Raw genomic sequence first — 18,053 nt, forward strand, 5'->3', positions numbered from 1 at the left:
TATCAATGACAATCAGTTGTAGAATATAATTTTTTTTAATTTATTTAATATGGCCAACAATACTTTTATTTACATGTGTAATCGGTTTATTATTTGCACCTACTAAATTTAACTTTGGAATTTTAAAACATGAATCTTCCAAATTCAAATTTTTAATGACATCTTGACTAATTAATGAAATCTCTGACCCTGTATCCAATAAAACTTTAAAATATTTACCACAAAATTGAACTTTAATAAAAATTAATCCCCTGAACTTTTTAGATACAACATTTGCTCCCATGTCCAAAAATTCCCTATGATGCTCGTACAGTTTGGTTGCTATATTGCCTAGCAGGTGCGATCTACAAAATTCTGTTCAAATGACTCCATTTGAACACCTGATGACGTTGATGGTTGATCAGAAATATCACCATCCATGACTACATTATTTACACTAAATTGTGCCCTATTATCACTATTTCTACTATTGTTGTTGGAAGGCTGATTCGAACCCGAACTACCCATGTCTCGTCTTGGTGATCGTCTGCTATCACCATTATTATCATTATTATTGTAAAAATTGTCATTATTATTATTATAGTTATTTCTATAACCATTATTTCTATTATTATTGTCTCTGTAATTATTATATCCCCTATTATTATTATTATTTTGGTTATAATTATTATAACCTCCACGTCCATTATTATTTCTATTATTATTGTAATTGTTATATGGTCTATTATTTTGACTTCTGTTTTGATTATTATAATTATTGTTATCCAGATTTAGCCATACGGCTCACACTCCCTCTAAGGGGAAAATTGACTCATCCCAGATACCTACGGTATCAAAAGGATTGAGCTCTGGTGGGACTCTTTCCGTGTTATCGAGCCCTAGGTGACTTGGTATGCTGGAGTATCTCCCAGAAATTTTCGTACACATCTGGCCGTCGCGAGTAGTACAGCTTTCTGCATGGTCTTATAAAGGTGTTCATTTAGACCCAGCTTTTTTATGTTTTCGAGGAGGTTCTTCGGAATGACTCCAGTAGTAGACATAATAATAGGTATCGTCTGGGTACTTTGCATTCTCCATTGTCTTCTTATTTGAATTTCCAGATCTCTGTACTTGGCGATCTTTTCAGTAAATTTACTGCGTAGATTATTGTTGTTAGGTATCGCCACATCAATCAGTGTTGTTTGTCTTGTTAATTTATTAACTAGTACGAGATCTGGTCTATTATGTGCCACTGTTTGGTCTGTGAGCACAGTACGGTCCCAGTATAGCTTGTAGTTGCCATCCTCAAGCATACTCTCAGGGACGTATTGATAATATGGGAGATGGTCCGTTTGGAGAAGTCCCAGCTTGATAGCTATCTCTTGATGAAGGATTTTTCCCACTGCGTCATGCCGTTCCTTGTATTCAGTTGCAGCAAATGCCTGGCAGCCCCCTGTAAGATGTTGGATGGTTTCTTGGGTTCGGCATCCATATCGGCATTTGTCGTTCTGGATCTGAGGGTCTTTGACGATATGTTTCAGGTAATTTTTAGTTGGTATAACCTGATCCTGAATGGCTAGTAATGAACCTTCTGTTTCAGGGAACATCTTTCCCGATGTCAACCAATAGTTCGACGCTGTATTGTCGACATAGTCTTGGCTGACCTCATTGGGATGTCGCCCGTGCAGAGGTTTGCCCATCCAGGTGCGCAGTTTTTCGTCCTTAGTAAGGTGGTTTATGCGCATTTCTGGTTCCCTCAGTTTGATCGGTGTTGTGTCATCTACTGCGCAAATAGCGCGGTGTAGAGTAGATGTCTCAGCCTGCATCTGAAAATAAGTTCTTAACTAAGCAATCTGTTTATCTAATTGCTCACCTATATCCATAAGTCCTCTTCCTCCTAAATACCGGGGTAATGTCGTTCGTTCTACTGCACTTTTAGGATGGTGTTTTTGTGCCTTTGTGAGGTGTGTTCGTACTTTTCGCTGAAGATTTTCTATATCCGTTTTTGTCCACTTAACAATACCAAATGAATAGCTAAGCGCGGAACAAGCGTAGGTGTTTAGTGCCTTAAACAAATTTTTACTGTTAAGCTGTGAACGAAGCAGCTGTTTTACCCTTCGTATAAACTCAGTAGTTATCTCAGTTTTCAGTTGCTTATGGTCAATTTTACGCGCCTGCTTTACCCCAAGATATTTGTACATATCATTTTCGCCCATGGCCTCGATGTTCTGGCCATTTTGCATATCGAATCCACCGGGCTGTACCTTTCCTCTGACTATATTCAAAACACGGCACTTGTCTAGTCCGAAGTGCATACTAATATCATTAGAGAATGTTTCTACAGTTTTTAGCATCTGTTCTAGGTGTTCTCGAGTGGAAGCCATTAATTTTAAATCATCCATATACAACAGATGATTGAGCTTCGCTACCACAGTATTATTGTTTCTAATGCTAAAACCTGAGTCAGTGGAGTTTAATAGCTGGAAAAGAGGGTTCAAAGCTAAGCAGAACCACAATGGACTCAACGAGTCTCCTTGAAACAGGCCCCGGTTGATTGCGATATTTTCGGTTTCGATATTGTTTTCACCAGGTATTTGGAGGTGAATTTTAGTCTTCCATTCTCTCATTATATGACTTAAAAAGGTCACTATGTTATCATCGACTTTGTATATTTTCAATATATCTATAAGCCATTCATGCGGTACTGAATCAAAGGCCTTTTTATAGTCAATAAAGGCAGTAAAAAGGTTCCTTTTTTAGTGAATGCCTGGTTAGAAATGACTGAGTCGATGATAAGCTGTTCTTTGCAACCCATGGAACCCTTAGCGCATCCTTTCTGTTGAGGCTCTATGATATTGTTTAGAGCACAGTGTTGGTAGATACGCCGGGTTACACAGGATGTTACCAATTTATACAAAGTTGGAAGACAAGTAATTGGGCGGTACTTGGATGGATCTTGGGTGTTATTAAATAAGTAGTTCCCTGAGTTAGAAATGATGGTATTTCCTGCGGATTAGAAATAACATGATTAATTAATGTTGATAAACAATCATGAATACACCAAAACTTTTTAAGCCAGAAGTTCTGAACTCCGTCTGGTCCGGGGGATTTCCAGTTATGAAGCTCTTTGATGACATTTGAGACCTCTTCAGTCGTGAATGGTTCGTAGTTAGCAGTAACGTAGTGGTGGCAGTTGTGCGTCGTATCTTCTATCCATCCAGCATTGTTGTTAAAAGCAGCTGGTGTGGAAAGTTGATTTCCCCAAAACTCATGAATTTCTTCTTGGCTTGGGTAAGACTTGTCGGCACTTTCTACCGTGGAATTGAGTTTTCGGTAGAACGCCTTCTCGGAATTTTCAAAAAGTGCATTGTCACTTTTTCGGTTGTTACTAACTTTGTACCTCTTTAGTCGTCCTGAATAGACGGAGAGTTTTTGCTTTAATGTATCCAGACACTGTTGGGCTGTGTTATTGTCTGGATCGTATCTCGAGTGTCTTGCAGTGTTCCGCATTATTTCTTCAGCTCTCCTAACGACTTTTCTACTTGGTACTCCTCGTAAATATTCTGTGACTTGGCCAATATCCCTACGCAGTAATTCAATCTTCCCTTGCAGTCTTTTTTCCCAGGGTGCAATTCTGTTACCAGTTCTTCCGTTATTAGTATCCCGCCGTGTTCTGATCTTAATGCCCATGACATTAGCAATTGCTGTTGCTGCACAGTAGATGAGCATATGCAAATATTCTAATGTGTAATGAGCTTCTACGACGTAATTGGGTAGGACTTCAGTGTTCACAATTTGTAACAGCGCACCTAGTTTCTTACAAGAGTTAATTCTTGGTAGCGGTGGTCTGCTAAGTGGGTTTGTTCCATTAAACTCTTGTACGGCGCGAGCCATTTCGTTTACTAGGCTATCACGTAACTCGTTGTTTTCCTGCGGTGTATTATCAGGTTGAGTTGTTTCTGGTACGGGAAGCTCAGGAATCTGCTCATCAGGGATTTCATTAGGGACTTGATCTAAAATTAGCCCTTGATTGTTAATCTCCCGTTCGACTTCGCTTTTGATGGTATCGCGTCTAGTCTCTGGGATAAGATTATTTCTGATGATTACCCGGTATTGATCTGATACTCGTTGCTCCGATACTTGAATATCTGGGTACTCTCTGCAAAATTCGGCATACAGTTGTTGTCGGTAGCCGATCGTTTCTTGACCGAGGTTTGCCACCTTGTAGTAGAAGCGCGAAATGTTTTCATTAATGGACGCAGTCCATTTCATGCGCTGCCTCGGTCGTCCCGCTTGAGTGAGCGCCGGCTGATGTTCCAGCGCAGCACCTTCAGCGGGTGGAGCTCTTGCTGTTGTTTGGCTCACTTGTGGTTGTTGTTGTTGTTGGGCTGTAGCTGATTGTATGACAGGGGCCCGCCTCCTCAACACCCTGCCACCGACGTCCCGCATGCTGTCACGTCCAGCGCCGGCTCCAGACGTGCCCTGGCGATCCCCAGGCAGCGATCCTAAACATAAATCATAATTCTCCATATTAATGGGTTTGCATTTTATACCTACTGCCAGGTGTCAGTTTTTGTTCCACGGCAAGTATCCCTGCTACTCTCTGGGTACTGGCGCTACGAATACCCAGAAAGCATCCCCCATTCGCAGGGGGCCGCGCCTGATAGAAGAACTGACAAAAAAACTCCCACAGGTTATCCAGATTTAGCCATACGGCTCACACTCCCTCTGAGGGGAAAATTGACTCATCCCAGATACCTACGGTATCAAAAGGATTGAGCTCTGGTGGGACTCTTTCCGTGTTATCGAGCCCTAGGTGACTTGGAATGCAGGTGTATCTCCCAAAAATTTTCTTACACTTCTGGCCGTCGCAAGTAGTACAGCTTTCTGCATGGTCTTATAAATATGTTCATTGAGACCCAGCTTTTTTATGCTTTCGAGGAGGGTCTTCGGAATGACTCCAGTAGTAGACATAACAATAGGTATCGTCTGGGTACTTTGCATTCTCCATTGTCTCCGTATTTGAATTTCCAGATCTCTATACTTCCAGATCCACAGGTTATTATTATTATTGTTATCCAGATTTAGCCATACGGCTCACACTCCCTCTAAGGGGAAAATTGACTCATCCCAGATACCTACGGTATCAAAAGGATTGAGCTCTGGTGGGACTCTTTCCGTGTTATCGAGCCCTAGGTGACTTGGTATGCAGGTGTATCTATGCAGGTATATTATTGTTATTATTATTGTTATTTTTATTATTCCAAGTTTGATTATTGTTATTATTATTATCATTTCTGTTGTCATTATAATTATTATTATCAATAAAATTTTGAAAATTGCAATTATTATTATTTCTAGATCTGTAACTTTGAAAAGCTTTTTCCTTTTCAATAAGAAAATTGCAGAGCATGTTGAAGTCGGTTAAATGGAAATTTAGTCGGATATTCTCTATCTGACTTTCAAAATGAACTACTATGTGGTTCACTAGTTCCTTCTCTGTTAGTTTTCCATCCAGATACTGGGCAGCACTATATAACCTCATAGCATATAGATGTATGCTTGTTCTAGAGTTGGAGTTATATCTTCCTCCAAACAATTCTGCTCTTACAACTTGTTGTCTGGACTGTCCCCAGAAAAATTCCAAAAACTTCATTTTAAAACTATCAAAATCTTGGATTTCATTCTCCACATTCGTGTACCAAATCAATGCTTCGCCCTTCAGCTGATTTCTAATGACTTCACGAAATTCGTCGAAGTCATTGTATTTCAAATATTTGGTTGTGAGTATACAAATAAATGGTACTGGATGTTGAGATTTATAGTCCCCATTAAAATAAATTCTGTTCTCCGATGTTTCTATAGTATGGACTATTGTTCCTTTTGTTGTATTCCTAATCTTCTTCTCCATCTTTTCTATCTCTTGCTTAACTTCTTTTACTTCAAACTTTAATTTATTCTCCAATTGATCCTCCTTCTCCTTGGATGTTTTCTGATCTTTCTTGATTTGATTTATGTTTTCATCTAACATGATGAATCTTCTGTTCGTCCACTCTGCTTCCTTTTCTATATCTTCTTCTACTATATTTATTCTTTCTTTATGCTGTTGTATTTGTGTTTTTATCTCCTGATTTTCAACAGTTAATTAAGTTTCTAAATTTTCATGTTTACTCATGATCCCTCCGTACAACATTTTCACTTCTCCAATACTCTTATTTACTCTCTGTTCCATTTGTTCTTCTATTCTTTGAATGTTCTCTTCTAATTTCTTTTCCAACCTCTGACTATTTTCTTCTGCTTTTCTGTTATTTTCTTCCAACTTGTCTTCCATCTTCATTAATGTTGTTTCTAATCTTTGTTCTACTTTTTGACTATTTTCTTCTAATTTCTGTTCTAATGATTTATTATGTTCTTCTGTTTTTTGACTATTTTCTTTTAATTTTTGTTCTAATGATTTATTATTTTCTTCTGTTTTTTGACTATTTTCTTCTAATTTTTCTTCTACCCTTTGACTATTTTCTTCTAATTTTTGTTCTAACGATTTATTATTTTCTTCTGCTTTTTTACTAGTCTCATCTAACTTTTGACTATTTTCATCTAATTTTCTTCCCATTTTCTTGTTGTTTTCATCCAAGTGAATTAATTTTCTTTCTATTTTACCATTATTTTCTTCCATTTTTGTTAATATTAACTCCATGAATTTTTCAAGGTCAGACTTTTCTTGTTTCTGTTCCTCTTCTTCCTTTGTCGTCTTCGAAACAGATCTACGTCCATCTGCCATTTTGTATAATATCTCAAACTCAAAATTTTAATATTGATTATTTAATATGTGACAATTTTGCCCTATATTTATTTTATCGTCCCACGTTGGTTGTGCCAATTAACATATATTTATTTAATTTAATTTATTTATTTATTTAAAATTTTATTATTAATTATTTTATTTATTTATTTAGCTTAGCTTCCATTGTGTTTAGCTCCCACGTTGGTAAGCTAATTATTATATATTTTTAATTTATTTAATTTATTGATTTTAATTTTATTATTGAAATATTTTTATTTATATTGATTATTTAAATTAATATCGATTTATATTGATTTATATATTTTTATTATTATTTTATTTTTATTTAATTTTAATAAAAATAATATTGATTTATATTATTGATTTATAAGATTTTAATATTGATTTTGCCCGGCGCCATCTACTAATCACTTACCTAACTAGCTCAGTTATAATGTAAAACCTGCATGAAATCTCCTATCTGTGGAGGTGTGAGAAAAAGATTTCTGAAATATCAATTGAACAAAACGACACAAAAAATAAAGTTATACAAAATGGTGGATTAAGAAAAACAAAATACTGTCGAATATGTACGGAAATCTTGAGAATATATTGGAAAATAAAAGGCTTTGTTATGCAACATCAAAAATACAAGGTAATTATACAATAATATAGATCAGATCAATATATCAATTTGAAATATCTGTTGATCTATCTAACGCTAAATTATTTATTTTAGGTTATCTCGTCGAAAATCTGAATAAAGAAATACGATGCAATGAATTTGACTATGAAATAAATTAGAGTATTTGACAAAAAACTAAGTCTAAGATAACCCAAAATTATCTTGAATATTCAAAATTTGTTATACTAAAGCTAGAAAATGAAAAAAACATTGATTTTGATGATGATCGATTAAAAAAAAACTGTTCAGTACAACCTTTCACGATGTAATATGAAGATAAACCAACGAATGCTGCTATGAAGTCTCTTCGGATCCAAGAAGAAACCAATCCATTCTCCTTCACCGTATTTTGTTCTAAATTCTATGGTAGTTACCGGCATATGCAGAACACTTCTTCATTTTTCTTATTAAATTGAGGGTCATTTTTGAAAAATTTTGCTTCACTATGAAGATTATTTTTACAGGTTAGTAGAATAAAAGTTTTTTGAACTTAATTTTTTACGATTTACCGCATTTTTTTTCCAAAATTTGCGGAGCTACTTGCAACAAGCTGTTGCCTGTTCAAAGGTCTGGAACACTCTCCTTAAAATGGATTCTTTTTGGCTTGGCGTCCCTTCACAGCCAATGGAAATTAATTATTAATAACAATCCTTGCTATGAGAATTTGAATTCACCAATCAAATAATTCCAATAAATTTGACATTTCATCAAAATGATAATTTTGATGAAAATTTTGGAAATATGAACCCAAATTGTGATTCTATTCTAATATTTGGGTATAATCTAATCTGGGAATTGAATAGATTAAACTTTCTAGTTTATTTTGATATAATGTCCTTTTTCCTAGGTGCCCTTATTAAAGTTCTATTAGGGTTCACTTCACCGTCCGACACTTCATTTTTAGTTTCTTTAACACTTACACTCACATATTAAAATTCAAATATTTACACAATTACTACAAACTAAGGATTGAAATAACTTTCAATTTATACAAAATAAATCAGCAATTGAATATGCATAAGCCATTTCCTCAAAAGATCATTCTTATACGTTAAATTTTACCTAAAGCTTCGACACTTGTCAAAGCTATGATTCTATTGAATTATTTTCCACATTTTTGGTAAAATTTATACTAATAATATTAATATTGAACTAACTATTGTTCTCAAATTTTAGATTGATGTCTATTTCAACATAATTTCACAAATCCACACATGCAGCTAAGTAATGCAAGACGTATCACCTTAACGAAGTTCCTTTCGAAGTAAGTTTTGGAAAAATGGAACCTTTTGATGATTCTTACGAATAAATAAGGCTATTGTGTGATACAACTAGAAGTAATTCTCTGGTAAAACTCAAAATTCAAATTATTATAGGTTCTAGTAACAAATTTCTAATTTATATGCCATTCAAATATCATCTTTGATATAGGATTACCTATTTTGATTTCTTATGTAATTCTACTTTTATACTCTTAAATAAAATCATCTTATAACTATTTAATTATTACTAAGTGCTCTCATAACTTTAGTTCTTTTTATAATTCTTATTCTTCTCAACCTTCCAATCAACGATACCCCTCAACAGTGGCAATAATAAATATGATTATCCATATACTTTGGGCTTTACTAAAATTACTAAATTATCTATTATTTTAACTATTCTATGGTTTGGGTATCTTAAAAATCATAATAACTATTTAAAATCATGACAATATATATATATATATATATATATATATATATATATCGAACTCTCCCCCATATCACTGGTATCGAGTATGGTTTCATTTTATACCAAGTACTCAGTATCGAATAAAGGTTTCGATACCATATGAGTACTTAGTAGTACCAAATCATCTATATATGCACTTATACAAACATATAAGCATATACGTGTCTGCGTAACTTGGAACAATATGGGAAACTTTTTTGTTATCAATTTTACGAAAAAAAAGTTATTCTACATAAACTGCTCTGCATAGCCTAAAACCTAAGATACAATCATCAGATATTAAATTTTATCAACAGTATACAAAGTATGTCAAAAATATGAATTTCGCTCAAGAGTAAATAAAATAACAATATTTTTCACAATAACGAAAATTGTGATTAAAAAAAGTTGTTTAGAATTAAGAGCTATGTTCCAATATGTAATTACATCCTTCTAATTGAAATATTCTGAACTGTAAAGGTACTTTACTCTTGGTCGAAATTCATATTTTTTGACATACCTCGTATAATATTCATTAAAATAAAAGTAATATCTGATGGCTGAATCTTAGGTTTTAGATCGTGCAGAACTTTTTATAAAGAATAACTTTTTTTCGTAAAATTAATAATAGAAAAGTTTTCAAATGGTTCCAACTTACAGGGACGTACTGTATATATTTACATGTATAAAATTATAGTTATATTTTAGTTTCAACACTTTGACTGCCTTGTGTTACCTGAATATACAGTGGCTGAGCTCAAACCGTCACGTGTATATTTACATATACACATGGCGTGCACATGGCTTATAATAAAAAAATGCTTTTCCAGGTCACCTGAATATTTTTGTCAAACTACAAAAAATATAATTAAATTATTTAAACAATGTATCTAAGGTATGTTGATAAACAATATATACATTTACATAATATGTAAATAGCCATGCCTATATTATAGGCATGGCCTTTAATAAAAAATTGCTTTTCCAGGCCACGTGTATATTTTTGTCAAACTTTTTGTTAAAATATAATTAAATTATTTAAACAATGTACCTATCTAAGGTATGCTGATAAACAATTTTACATACATTTACATAACACGTAGCGCACACACGTGACCTTTAATAAAAAATTGCTTTTCCAGGCCACGTATATTTTTGTCAACTTTTTGTTAAAATATAATTAAATTATTTAAACAATGTACCTATCTAAGGTCTATTGATAAACAATTTTACATGCATTTACATAACACGTGGCGCGCACACGTGACCTTTAATAAAAAAATTGCTTTTCCAGGTCACATGTATATTTTTTTCAAACTAAACTACAAAGAATATAATTAAATTATTTAACTAATGTATCTAAGGTATGTTGCTAAACAATTTTAAAAACATTTTTATAGAATAATTATTTTGGCGCGAATTTGGTGTCGCAGTCAAAGCGTTAAATATTGATTAATATAAAAAATTTACTTAGATAAACATTTTAGCTCCAACGCTACTAATTTTAATTGATCCTGGTCTTTTGTCTAATGTAATTCCATGGACGCTGGACAAATGTTTGTAAAGATTGGAAGTGTTTCCACTATATTTAATTGTCTTTAAGCATTTTTACAGGTTGCTTTTATGGCATCCATTTTTGTAAAAAAATTCCACCTTTGGATTTCGGAGGCGGTATTTTTAGGTTTTACTCAGGAAATCACACACAATACCACGAAACAATTTACTATTACTTATAAACAAGCAAAGTTTAAACTTATTTAAACTATACTACACTACTTTAAAACTGAACTTTACTATTATACACTAGACACTATACTATAAACGATTTTAAACTCTAAACTATAAATAACAACAATAAAAATTTAAAAATATAGAAATAACACAATAGATAGACCGTTACAACAACATACACCGTTAGTGAACAAAGTTCAACAAACAACGAAAATGAAGTTTTTGGCAGGTTATTTCTTCTGCAACAATAACAAAAGAATTTTTATTTATTTGACAGCAATAAAAGCGGAATCTATTAGGTGAATTGAAAAATTCTAAATAATGTTAGCCAAAATATTGTTCATAAATAGAGATCTACATCTAATGTTGGCATTTACGCTAGTATAAGGTAGATGTCAGATGTGGTCACGAATATTGTTATTTAAAATTTAAATTTAATTTACAATATAATGTATGTTAAAATTTTCCCATTATTGTAACATTTTAAAGCGTTTTTATCCTCATATTTTTAATTTTGGTAGCTTAGCGTGTTATGTGAACATCCTGTTAAGCACTGATGATCACTATAAAATCGCTATATAGGTATTAGATCGAAAATATATGTATTCCGCCTGTAATGTGTGATTGGGACTTTTATTAATATATCTACCTTTTATAAAGGATTCTAATAAAAAACAAATTTTTGTGACATATGATATACAGCCAGCTACAGGAAATAATATTCCTTGTGGAGTTGTTTTATGTTCTGTTTTATTAAAAAGAACTCATACATAAAAGTTTATGCTCAGATAGGTATATAGATTATTTAGTAATGTTTTGACCCTAACAAATGTAAAAAAGAATATTTTATTGAAGAAGTTTGAATCCAAAATTTAGTATAAAGGAATTTGCAAATAATTTTAAAGTGTTTAATAATTACAATGCTCAGACATACCGAATATCTTTATAACTCATTTATTTAACTCAATATAGATATCATGCTTTATACATTGTTAAAATTCTGCATTCAAAAGTAGAGTTCAATTCAACATAACATAAATGGTCTTAACAATATAAACAGAACACAATAAAACAAAGGTTTAAGTATTTATTTTTGAAATTTGAAACCTTTATACATTAGAATCTATAAAGCTTTTAAGCAAAAGTATTACACTTTTATTTTCGTGGCTTCAGCGATTTTGTTCATTTAAAACTACTAATAAAAAAAATCACCATCAAACTATAAGTCTCCTATTATTATTATTATTATTGTCATTTAAAACAATTTGTTTGTTCATACATGTTTGCTAGTTGTCGAACTCCTTTTAGTGGAATGTGATGTAACATATTTTAAAGGCTACTTAAAATCAAACAACAATATTATGTATGTATTTATAAATTTATTAAAAAACTGGTAATAATGTAATAACACTAAAATACTCCAAATCCGTCTCCAATAGATTTATAATATATTTATTTATAAATTTGTTAACAAACTGCAGTTTAATAAAAGAAAATATCAACATTAACTATTTAAGCTTATTCCAAATGGAGAATAATAAATATTTTAAAACAAACACATTCAAAATTTGGTTGCAAGAGATTTGCTCCTGGTCCTGGTTGAAAATGTTACAGCTTCTATATCAACAGCACTCTCATTTGCCAGTATATCAATGTTTTCTCTATTAACTACTGCAATATTATGTAAAACTGAACAAGCTGATTGTTAACAATTGAGTTAACCAAGTGTCCAAAAATCTTGAAAAGATCTTGGATTAGAGATGTACAAGCACAGGTGCAGGATCGTAAATAGAAGAGATCGAAATATCAATATTGTGCCTCAAAAGAAATACTGTAGATGGCAAAAGTACTAAAGAGAAAAATTAGCTGACATATAATTCCACTAAAGCTAAAGATAAATCAAAAAGAACGTATAATTAGGACAATTGTATATTGTAAATGAGAAAAAACAAAATAATAGTAAACAAGAGTACAAAAAAATATATAGTTAAATGAAAGAACCTGAAAACCCTATTCTAGCTGAACTTTAGAAATAAATGCAACAATAACTTAACTTACAAACTTACAGATATGTTGTGAATAGTCCGTGACACAAACTTATAAGAATAAACGCAAAAAAATGTTCGTCTTCGGATCACAAAGGGTGGAGGCTGAGGTTGTCTGCTGGCAGCACAAAGTATTGTGTTATATGGAGTACAAAATGTGAGAACAAGGCATTGCTTCTCACAGTCAGTGCAAAAAAACTATATTCAAAGCAATGTATTGCGTGAAACTTTGAGAAAGTAAGGTATTGTTTCTTGAGGGTAAAAACTATCTTGAATTTTACACAAAGTATTGCGTAAAATTATGTCTGAGAGGTCTGAGAGGTATTGCTTCTTAAAAAAAAGGAAAAAATTCGACTGACTTTTTTGCTTGAAGTTTTTTGTGACAGTTCAGAGCACGGTGAATTGTTCTCATTTTCTTACACATTGTCACCTATTGCTAATCTTAAAATCTACACACAAATATATTATAATGACAAATTGACATTAAATAAAATGGAACTTGACGAAATATTTTAAATTATTTCGTATGTTTAAATGAAATTTAAACATACTCCCCACCGCCGAGAAGAGAAGAAGAAAACAAACAACTAAATGTTAGCAATGTCTTTTCAAGACATAACTGCTACTACTATTTAATCGTACCCTGTATCGATAGGGAGACGGACGATCTTAAGAATTGAGCGAGTATAATATTTGTCTCAAGATTTTAATCTAAAATTTTGAACTAATCCATCTTTACTAAGAATTAATTCTGTAATGAGAGCGATATTCCATTTAAGTGGAGGAGAAAAATCGTCTCTGACTAAAACAACTTCCCTAACTTTAAGTGTGTCTGTGATTTTTTGCCATTTTGGGCGATTTTGAAGTAAATTGAGATAATCAATTGACCATCTCTTCCAGAATAGCTGTTGTATCTGAGAAATTCGTTGTTACATCGATAACTTGTTTGTTGGTGAATCTGTGACGTCTACTTCTGGAGGTGCCATGAGTGGTTTGCCTATAAGTAGGTGACCTGGCGTTAAACAACTAGGGTCAGATGGATCAGATGACAGTTTGGTGATTGGACGGAAATTTAATATGGCCTCAATTTGGTACAAAATTGTATAAAAAGATTCAAAAGTAAGAATCTCTTTACCTATGAGTCGTTTAATATGATATTTTGCAGATTGGATTCCCCTTTCGTGAATGCCGAACTGTTCTGGGTGCAAAGGGTTACCAAATTTAAAATCTATGTAATTACTTGTACAAAAATCTCTGATTTCATCTGAAACATCTTGTTTTAGAAATAATTCGTATAATTCATGCAACTCGTTCTTGGCTCCGTAAAAGCTTGTGGCGTTATCTGACCAAATGCATGATGGTGCAGAACGTCGAGCTATGAATCTTTTGAGACATAGTATATAAGCTTCAGCAGTAAGACCAGTCACCAACTTTAAATGAACACATTTAGAAGTGGTACATATGAAAAATACAATATAAACTTTATATACGGGAGCTTTACGAAGGTGAGATGATTTCACATGAAAATATCCTCCATAATCTACCGAAACATACTGGAACGGACGTGTACCAATCACACGATTATAATGCAGATCTGCCATAAGCTTCGTGGAAGGTTTCGTGGAGAATCTGTGACACTTGACACAGTTGTGAATGACCTGTTTGACTTGACGAAGTCCATTCAAAGGCCAGTATTTCAGTCTGAAATGTGAAAGAGTTGATTGAGCACCAATATGCCCTAATGAGATGTGTGTATTTTGAAGCATTAGAGAGACTATATAATTTTTTCCTGGAAGTAAAATGGGATGTTTTTGGTTAAAACAAATATTTGCATTCTCAAGGCGATCGCCTACTCTTAGGGTAGAATCCGACGGGTCTTAAAAGGGGTTTAAAGATCTGAAATTTTTATTCGTAAGTGGTTTATTGTTTTTCAGTTCTGAAATTTCCTTAGAGAATGCTTTAAGTTGTAGGTATTGAATAATAGTGAGTGTGGATTTATGGATCTATTCGACAGACAAGGGTCCAACAATTAGAGCTGTTGCCAATCTTTTATTTTTAAGATTAGTTATGAACCGCAATATTTGTGAAAAAAAAAACCCTGTTGCATTCTTATGAATGTTGAATATCGAGAGAAAATCTGTTTAAGTGTATCATTTTCGAGATTCTTGTTTACGATGTTAGCTAATGAGGTTTGTGTTGTACGTAATTCAGGTACATTCACTGTGAGAGGAATTAATTTAAAGGAAGAATAATCAATTTCTGGATTTCTTACAAAATTTGGACCAGTCGTCCACATTTTAAAGAGGTCTGGGTCATTTACTAGATTTTTACATCTTGTGGGAATATCAGCGGGGTTATCCGAAGAGCCAATGTATAAATAATAAATGAATGTATCATTGATAGATCGTATTTTATTTACCCTGTTCTGAACATAAGGCGTATAAGAGAATTTTTTAGATAGCGACCATGTGAGAGCTATCAAACTATCTGAGTATATATGAGTACTTGAAATAGTGAATCTATTGTGTATGATCTGAAGAACGTTTTGTATCAGAGTAACACCTAACAAACTTGCATTTAATTCCAGGCGCGGAATTGTCAATTTTTGTTTTATTGGAGCAATTCTACTTTTTGATGTTATTAAATGAGATGATACTGATTGATCATTATAGAGTATTTTGAGGTATATACAAGTGGCGAATATGACATTTGAGCTGTCGCAAAATGTATGCAACTGAAAACTTACAACGTCCTTATCTAAAACTAAGCAACGTGGAAAACTCAGTTGTTGAATTGAACTAAAATTTTCAACTAATTTGTCCCACTCTTTCATTAAAGTAGAGTCATTTATAGGCTCATCCCATGAGAGAGTTGCAATCCAAAGCTTCTGCAACAATAATTTTGCAGCTGAGACATTGTGAGATTAGTCCCAGGGGATCAAAACATCGTGCAATCACACTTAAGATTTTTCTTTTCGTGAGTGGTGGCTCAAAATCCATACACGGGGGAGAGAAAAAAAAATGTGTCTTCTTTCCAATACCATTTAATACCTAATACTTTAGAAGATGAATTTTCCAAATTAAATTCACTTCAGAGTGTGGATTTAGGTTGTGTCGATTCACAAATTCTACATTGTTAGAATGTATTTTATGCAAAGAGAAATTATGCCTTTGTAACAATGAATAAAGTTGTGAAAAGAGTATCTCCAGCTCATTTGGTGTGTCTGCGCCGCTGAGAAGGTCGTCGACATAAGTGGAGCATAAAAGAGTTTGTGATGCGAGTGATGCATCTGAGTTGTTTTCTGCAATGTGCATTAAAACACGTGTTGCGATAAAAGGAGAGCAGTTTAATCCAAAAGGGAGTCGAGTCAATTGGTAACATTTTAGAGGATCTCGTGGATTATCACGCCACAGGAAATTGAGCAAATGTCTATCCTTTTCAAAAACACTAATTTGCATGTACATAGCCTTTATGTCTGGTTAATGATTGGCGGAAGGTACGAAATCTAACGAGAATTTGAAACAGATCTGGTTGGCAAACAAAACCTTTGTCTAATACTTTATTTAGAGAGAGATTTGTAGAACTAGAGGGATCAAATACTACTCGAATACTAGAGGAATTGTCTTTGAGTACTGGAAAGTATGGGAGAAAATAATTTTCCTTATTTTGAGGAGTTCTAATAACCAATGGAACTTGTTGAATTTGATTATTTGCTAAATAATCATCAATAATTTTTTTATACCCTTCAAATAGACCAGGGTTCGAGTGGAGTTTTTTTTCTAATTGAAAAAATCTACTTTTTGCTACAGAGAGAGAATTACCGACGTTTAAGTCATCGACTATTTGTTTAAAGTTTAGAGACACTTGATATCTACCTGAATCAAGAATTTTTACTGACTGTAAGAAGTTAGTTTCTGCAGGATGAATTGAGCTATTAGAGATAGAAAGTGGGATTTCTTCAGATTCCCAAAAGGATTCAAGCAATTGCGATAAGTTTTCTTCTTCCGAAAAGTCTTTGTTTGCATGACACGTAACTAAGTGATTTTCATACATGTTATGAGAGGGTTTCTTCATTATACACGAATTTGGTATGCGACCATTTACAATAAAACCAAAGGTAGAATCTTGCAATATAGGTAAATTTTTACCGAGATGAATAACCTTATCTAAAAGTATATCACTGACATATTCTGCGCTTAAAAGTATATCAATTTCTGAAGGAGTGCAAAAACTACTATCAGCAAGTTTTATTTCGGGAGAGATATTCAGTTCATTTGCATTAATGCTTACTTGAGGACGTTTGCATGTGATCTGATCCAAAACCAAACAACGAACATCCAAATATGACTTAGAAGATACCGAATTTATGCGAACTATGGTCTCCTGGTTGAAGTCACTAGAAAAACAGCCAATTCCACGAACCTTTACTATGTGTTGTTGTGAGAGAATATTTAAAATTTTTAACAGTGAGCTTCTAATAAAAGATATTTGAGAGGCTGAATCAAGCAATACCTTCACAAATACTTTTTTCCTTCGAAGAATTTATGTAAGCTTTTAATGTACCCAATAATATAATAGAATCCCTATTATTGACCTTAGAAGTAGCTAAACTTATTGAATCTTTTTGTTTCGAAGTAGAGAGTCTATTTTGCGATGGAAAATCGGAACGTGGTTCATTACGAATTGGAGCGGCATGTTCTTGAGAGTTACTTGAGAGAGTGACTGATTCTTTTTGTTCTGCAATGTTTACGTTAGGTCTATGAGGTTGAGGATCTTTATTACCCGGTTTATTAGAATCAAAATGTAAAAGAGTGTGGTGTTTATGTCCACAATGAAAACAGGTTCTCTTAGAAATGCAATCCTTGATAGAGTGTTTACTGCCCAGGCAATTAAAACAAAGGGAATGTTGTTTGGCAAAATTTCTACGAATGTTAACATGCTGAGCTTTAAAATCATTACATGAATAAATTGAGTGATATTTTCTTTTACAATAACTACAAGAACTGTTAGAGTTAGAATGACTCGATGAAGTGCTTTGTTTATCATCAAAGCTAGTGTGTAGAGAATGCTTTACATGTTTTGGCGAATGAGAGTTTAAGTGTAAGTTTTCCAAATG

The sequence above is a fragment of the Diabrotica virgifera genome, chromosome 9, assembly GCF_917563875.1.
Source record: "Diabrotica virgifera virgifera chromosome 9, PGI_DIABVI_V3a".
In the NCBI taxonomy this organism is placed as follows: Eukaryota; Metazoa; Arthropoda; class Insecta; order Coleoptera; family Chrysomelidae; genus Diabrotica; species Diabrotica virgifera.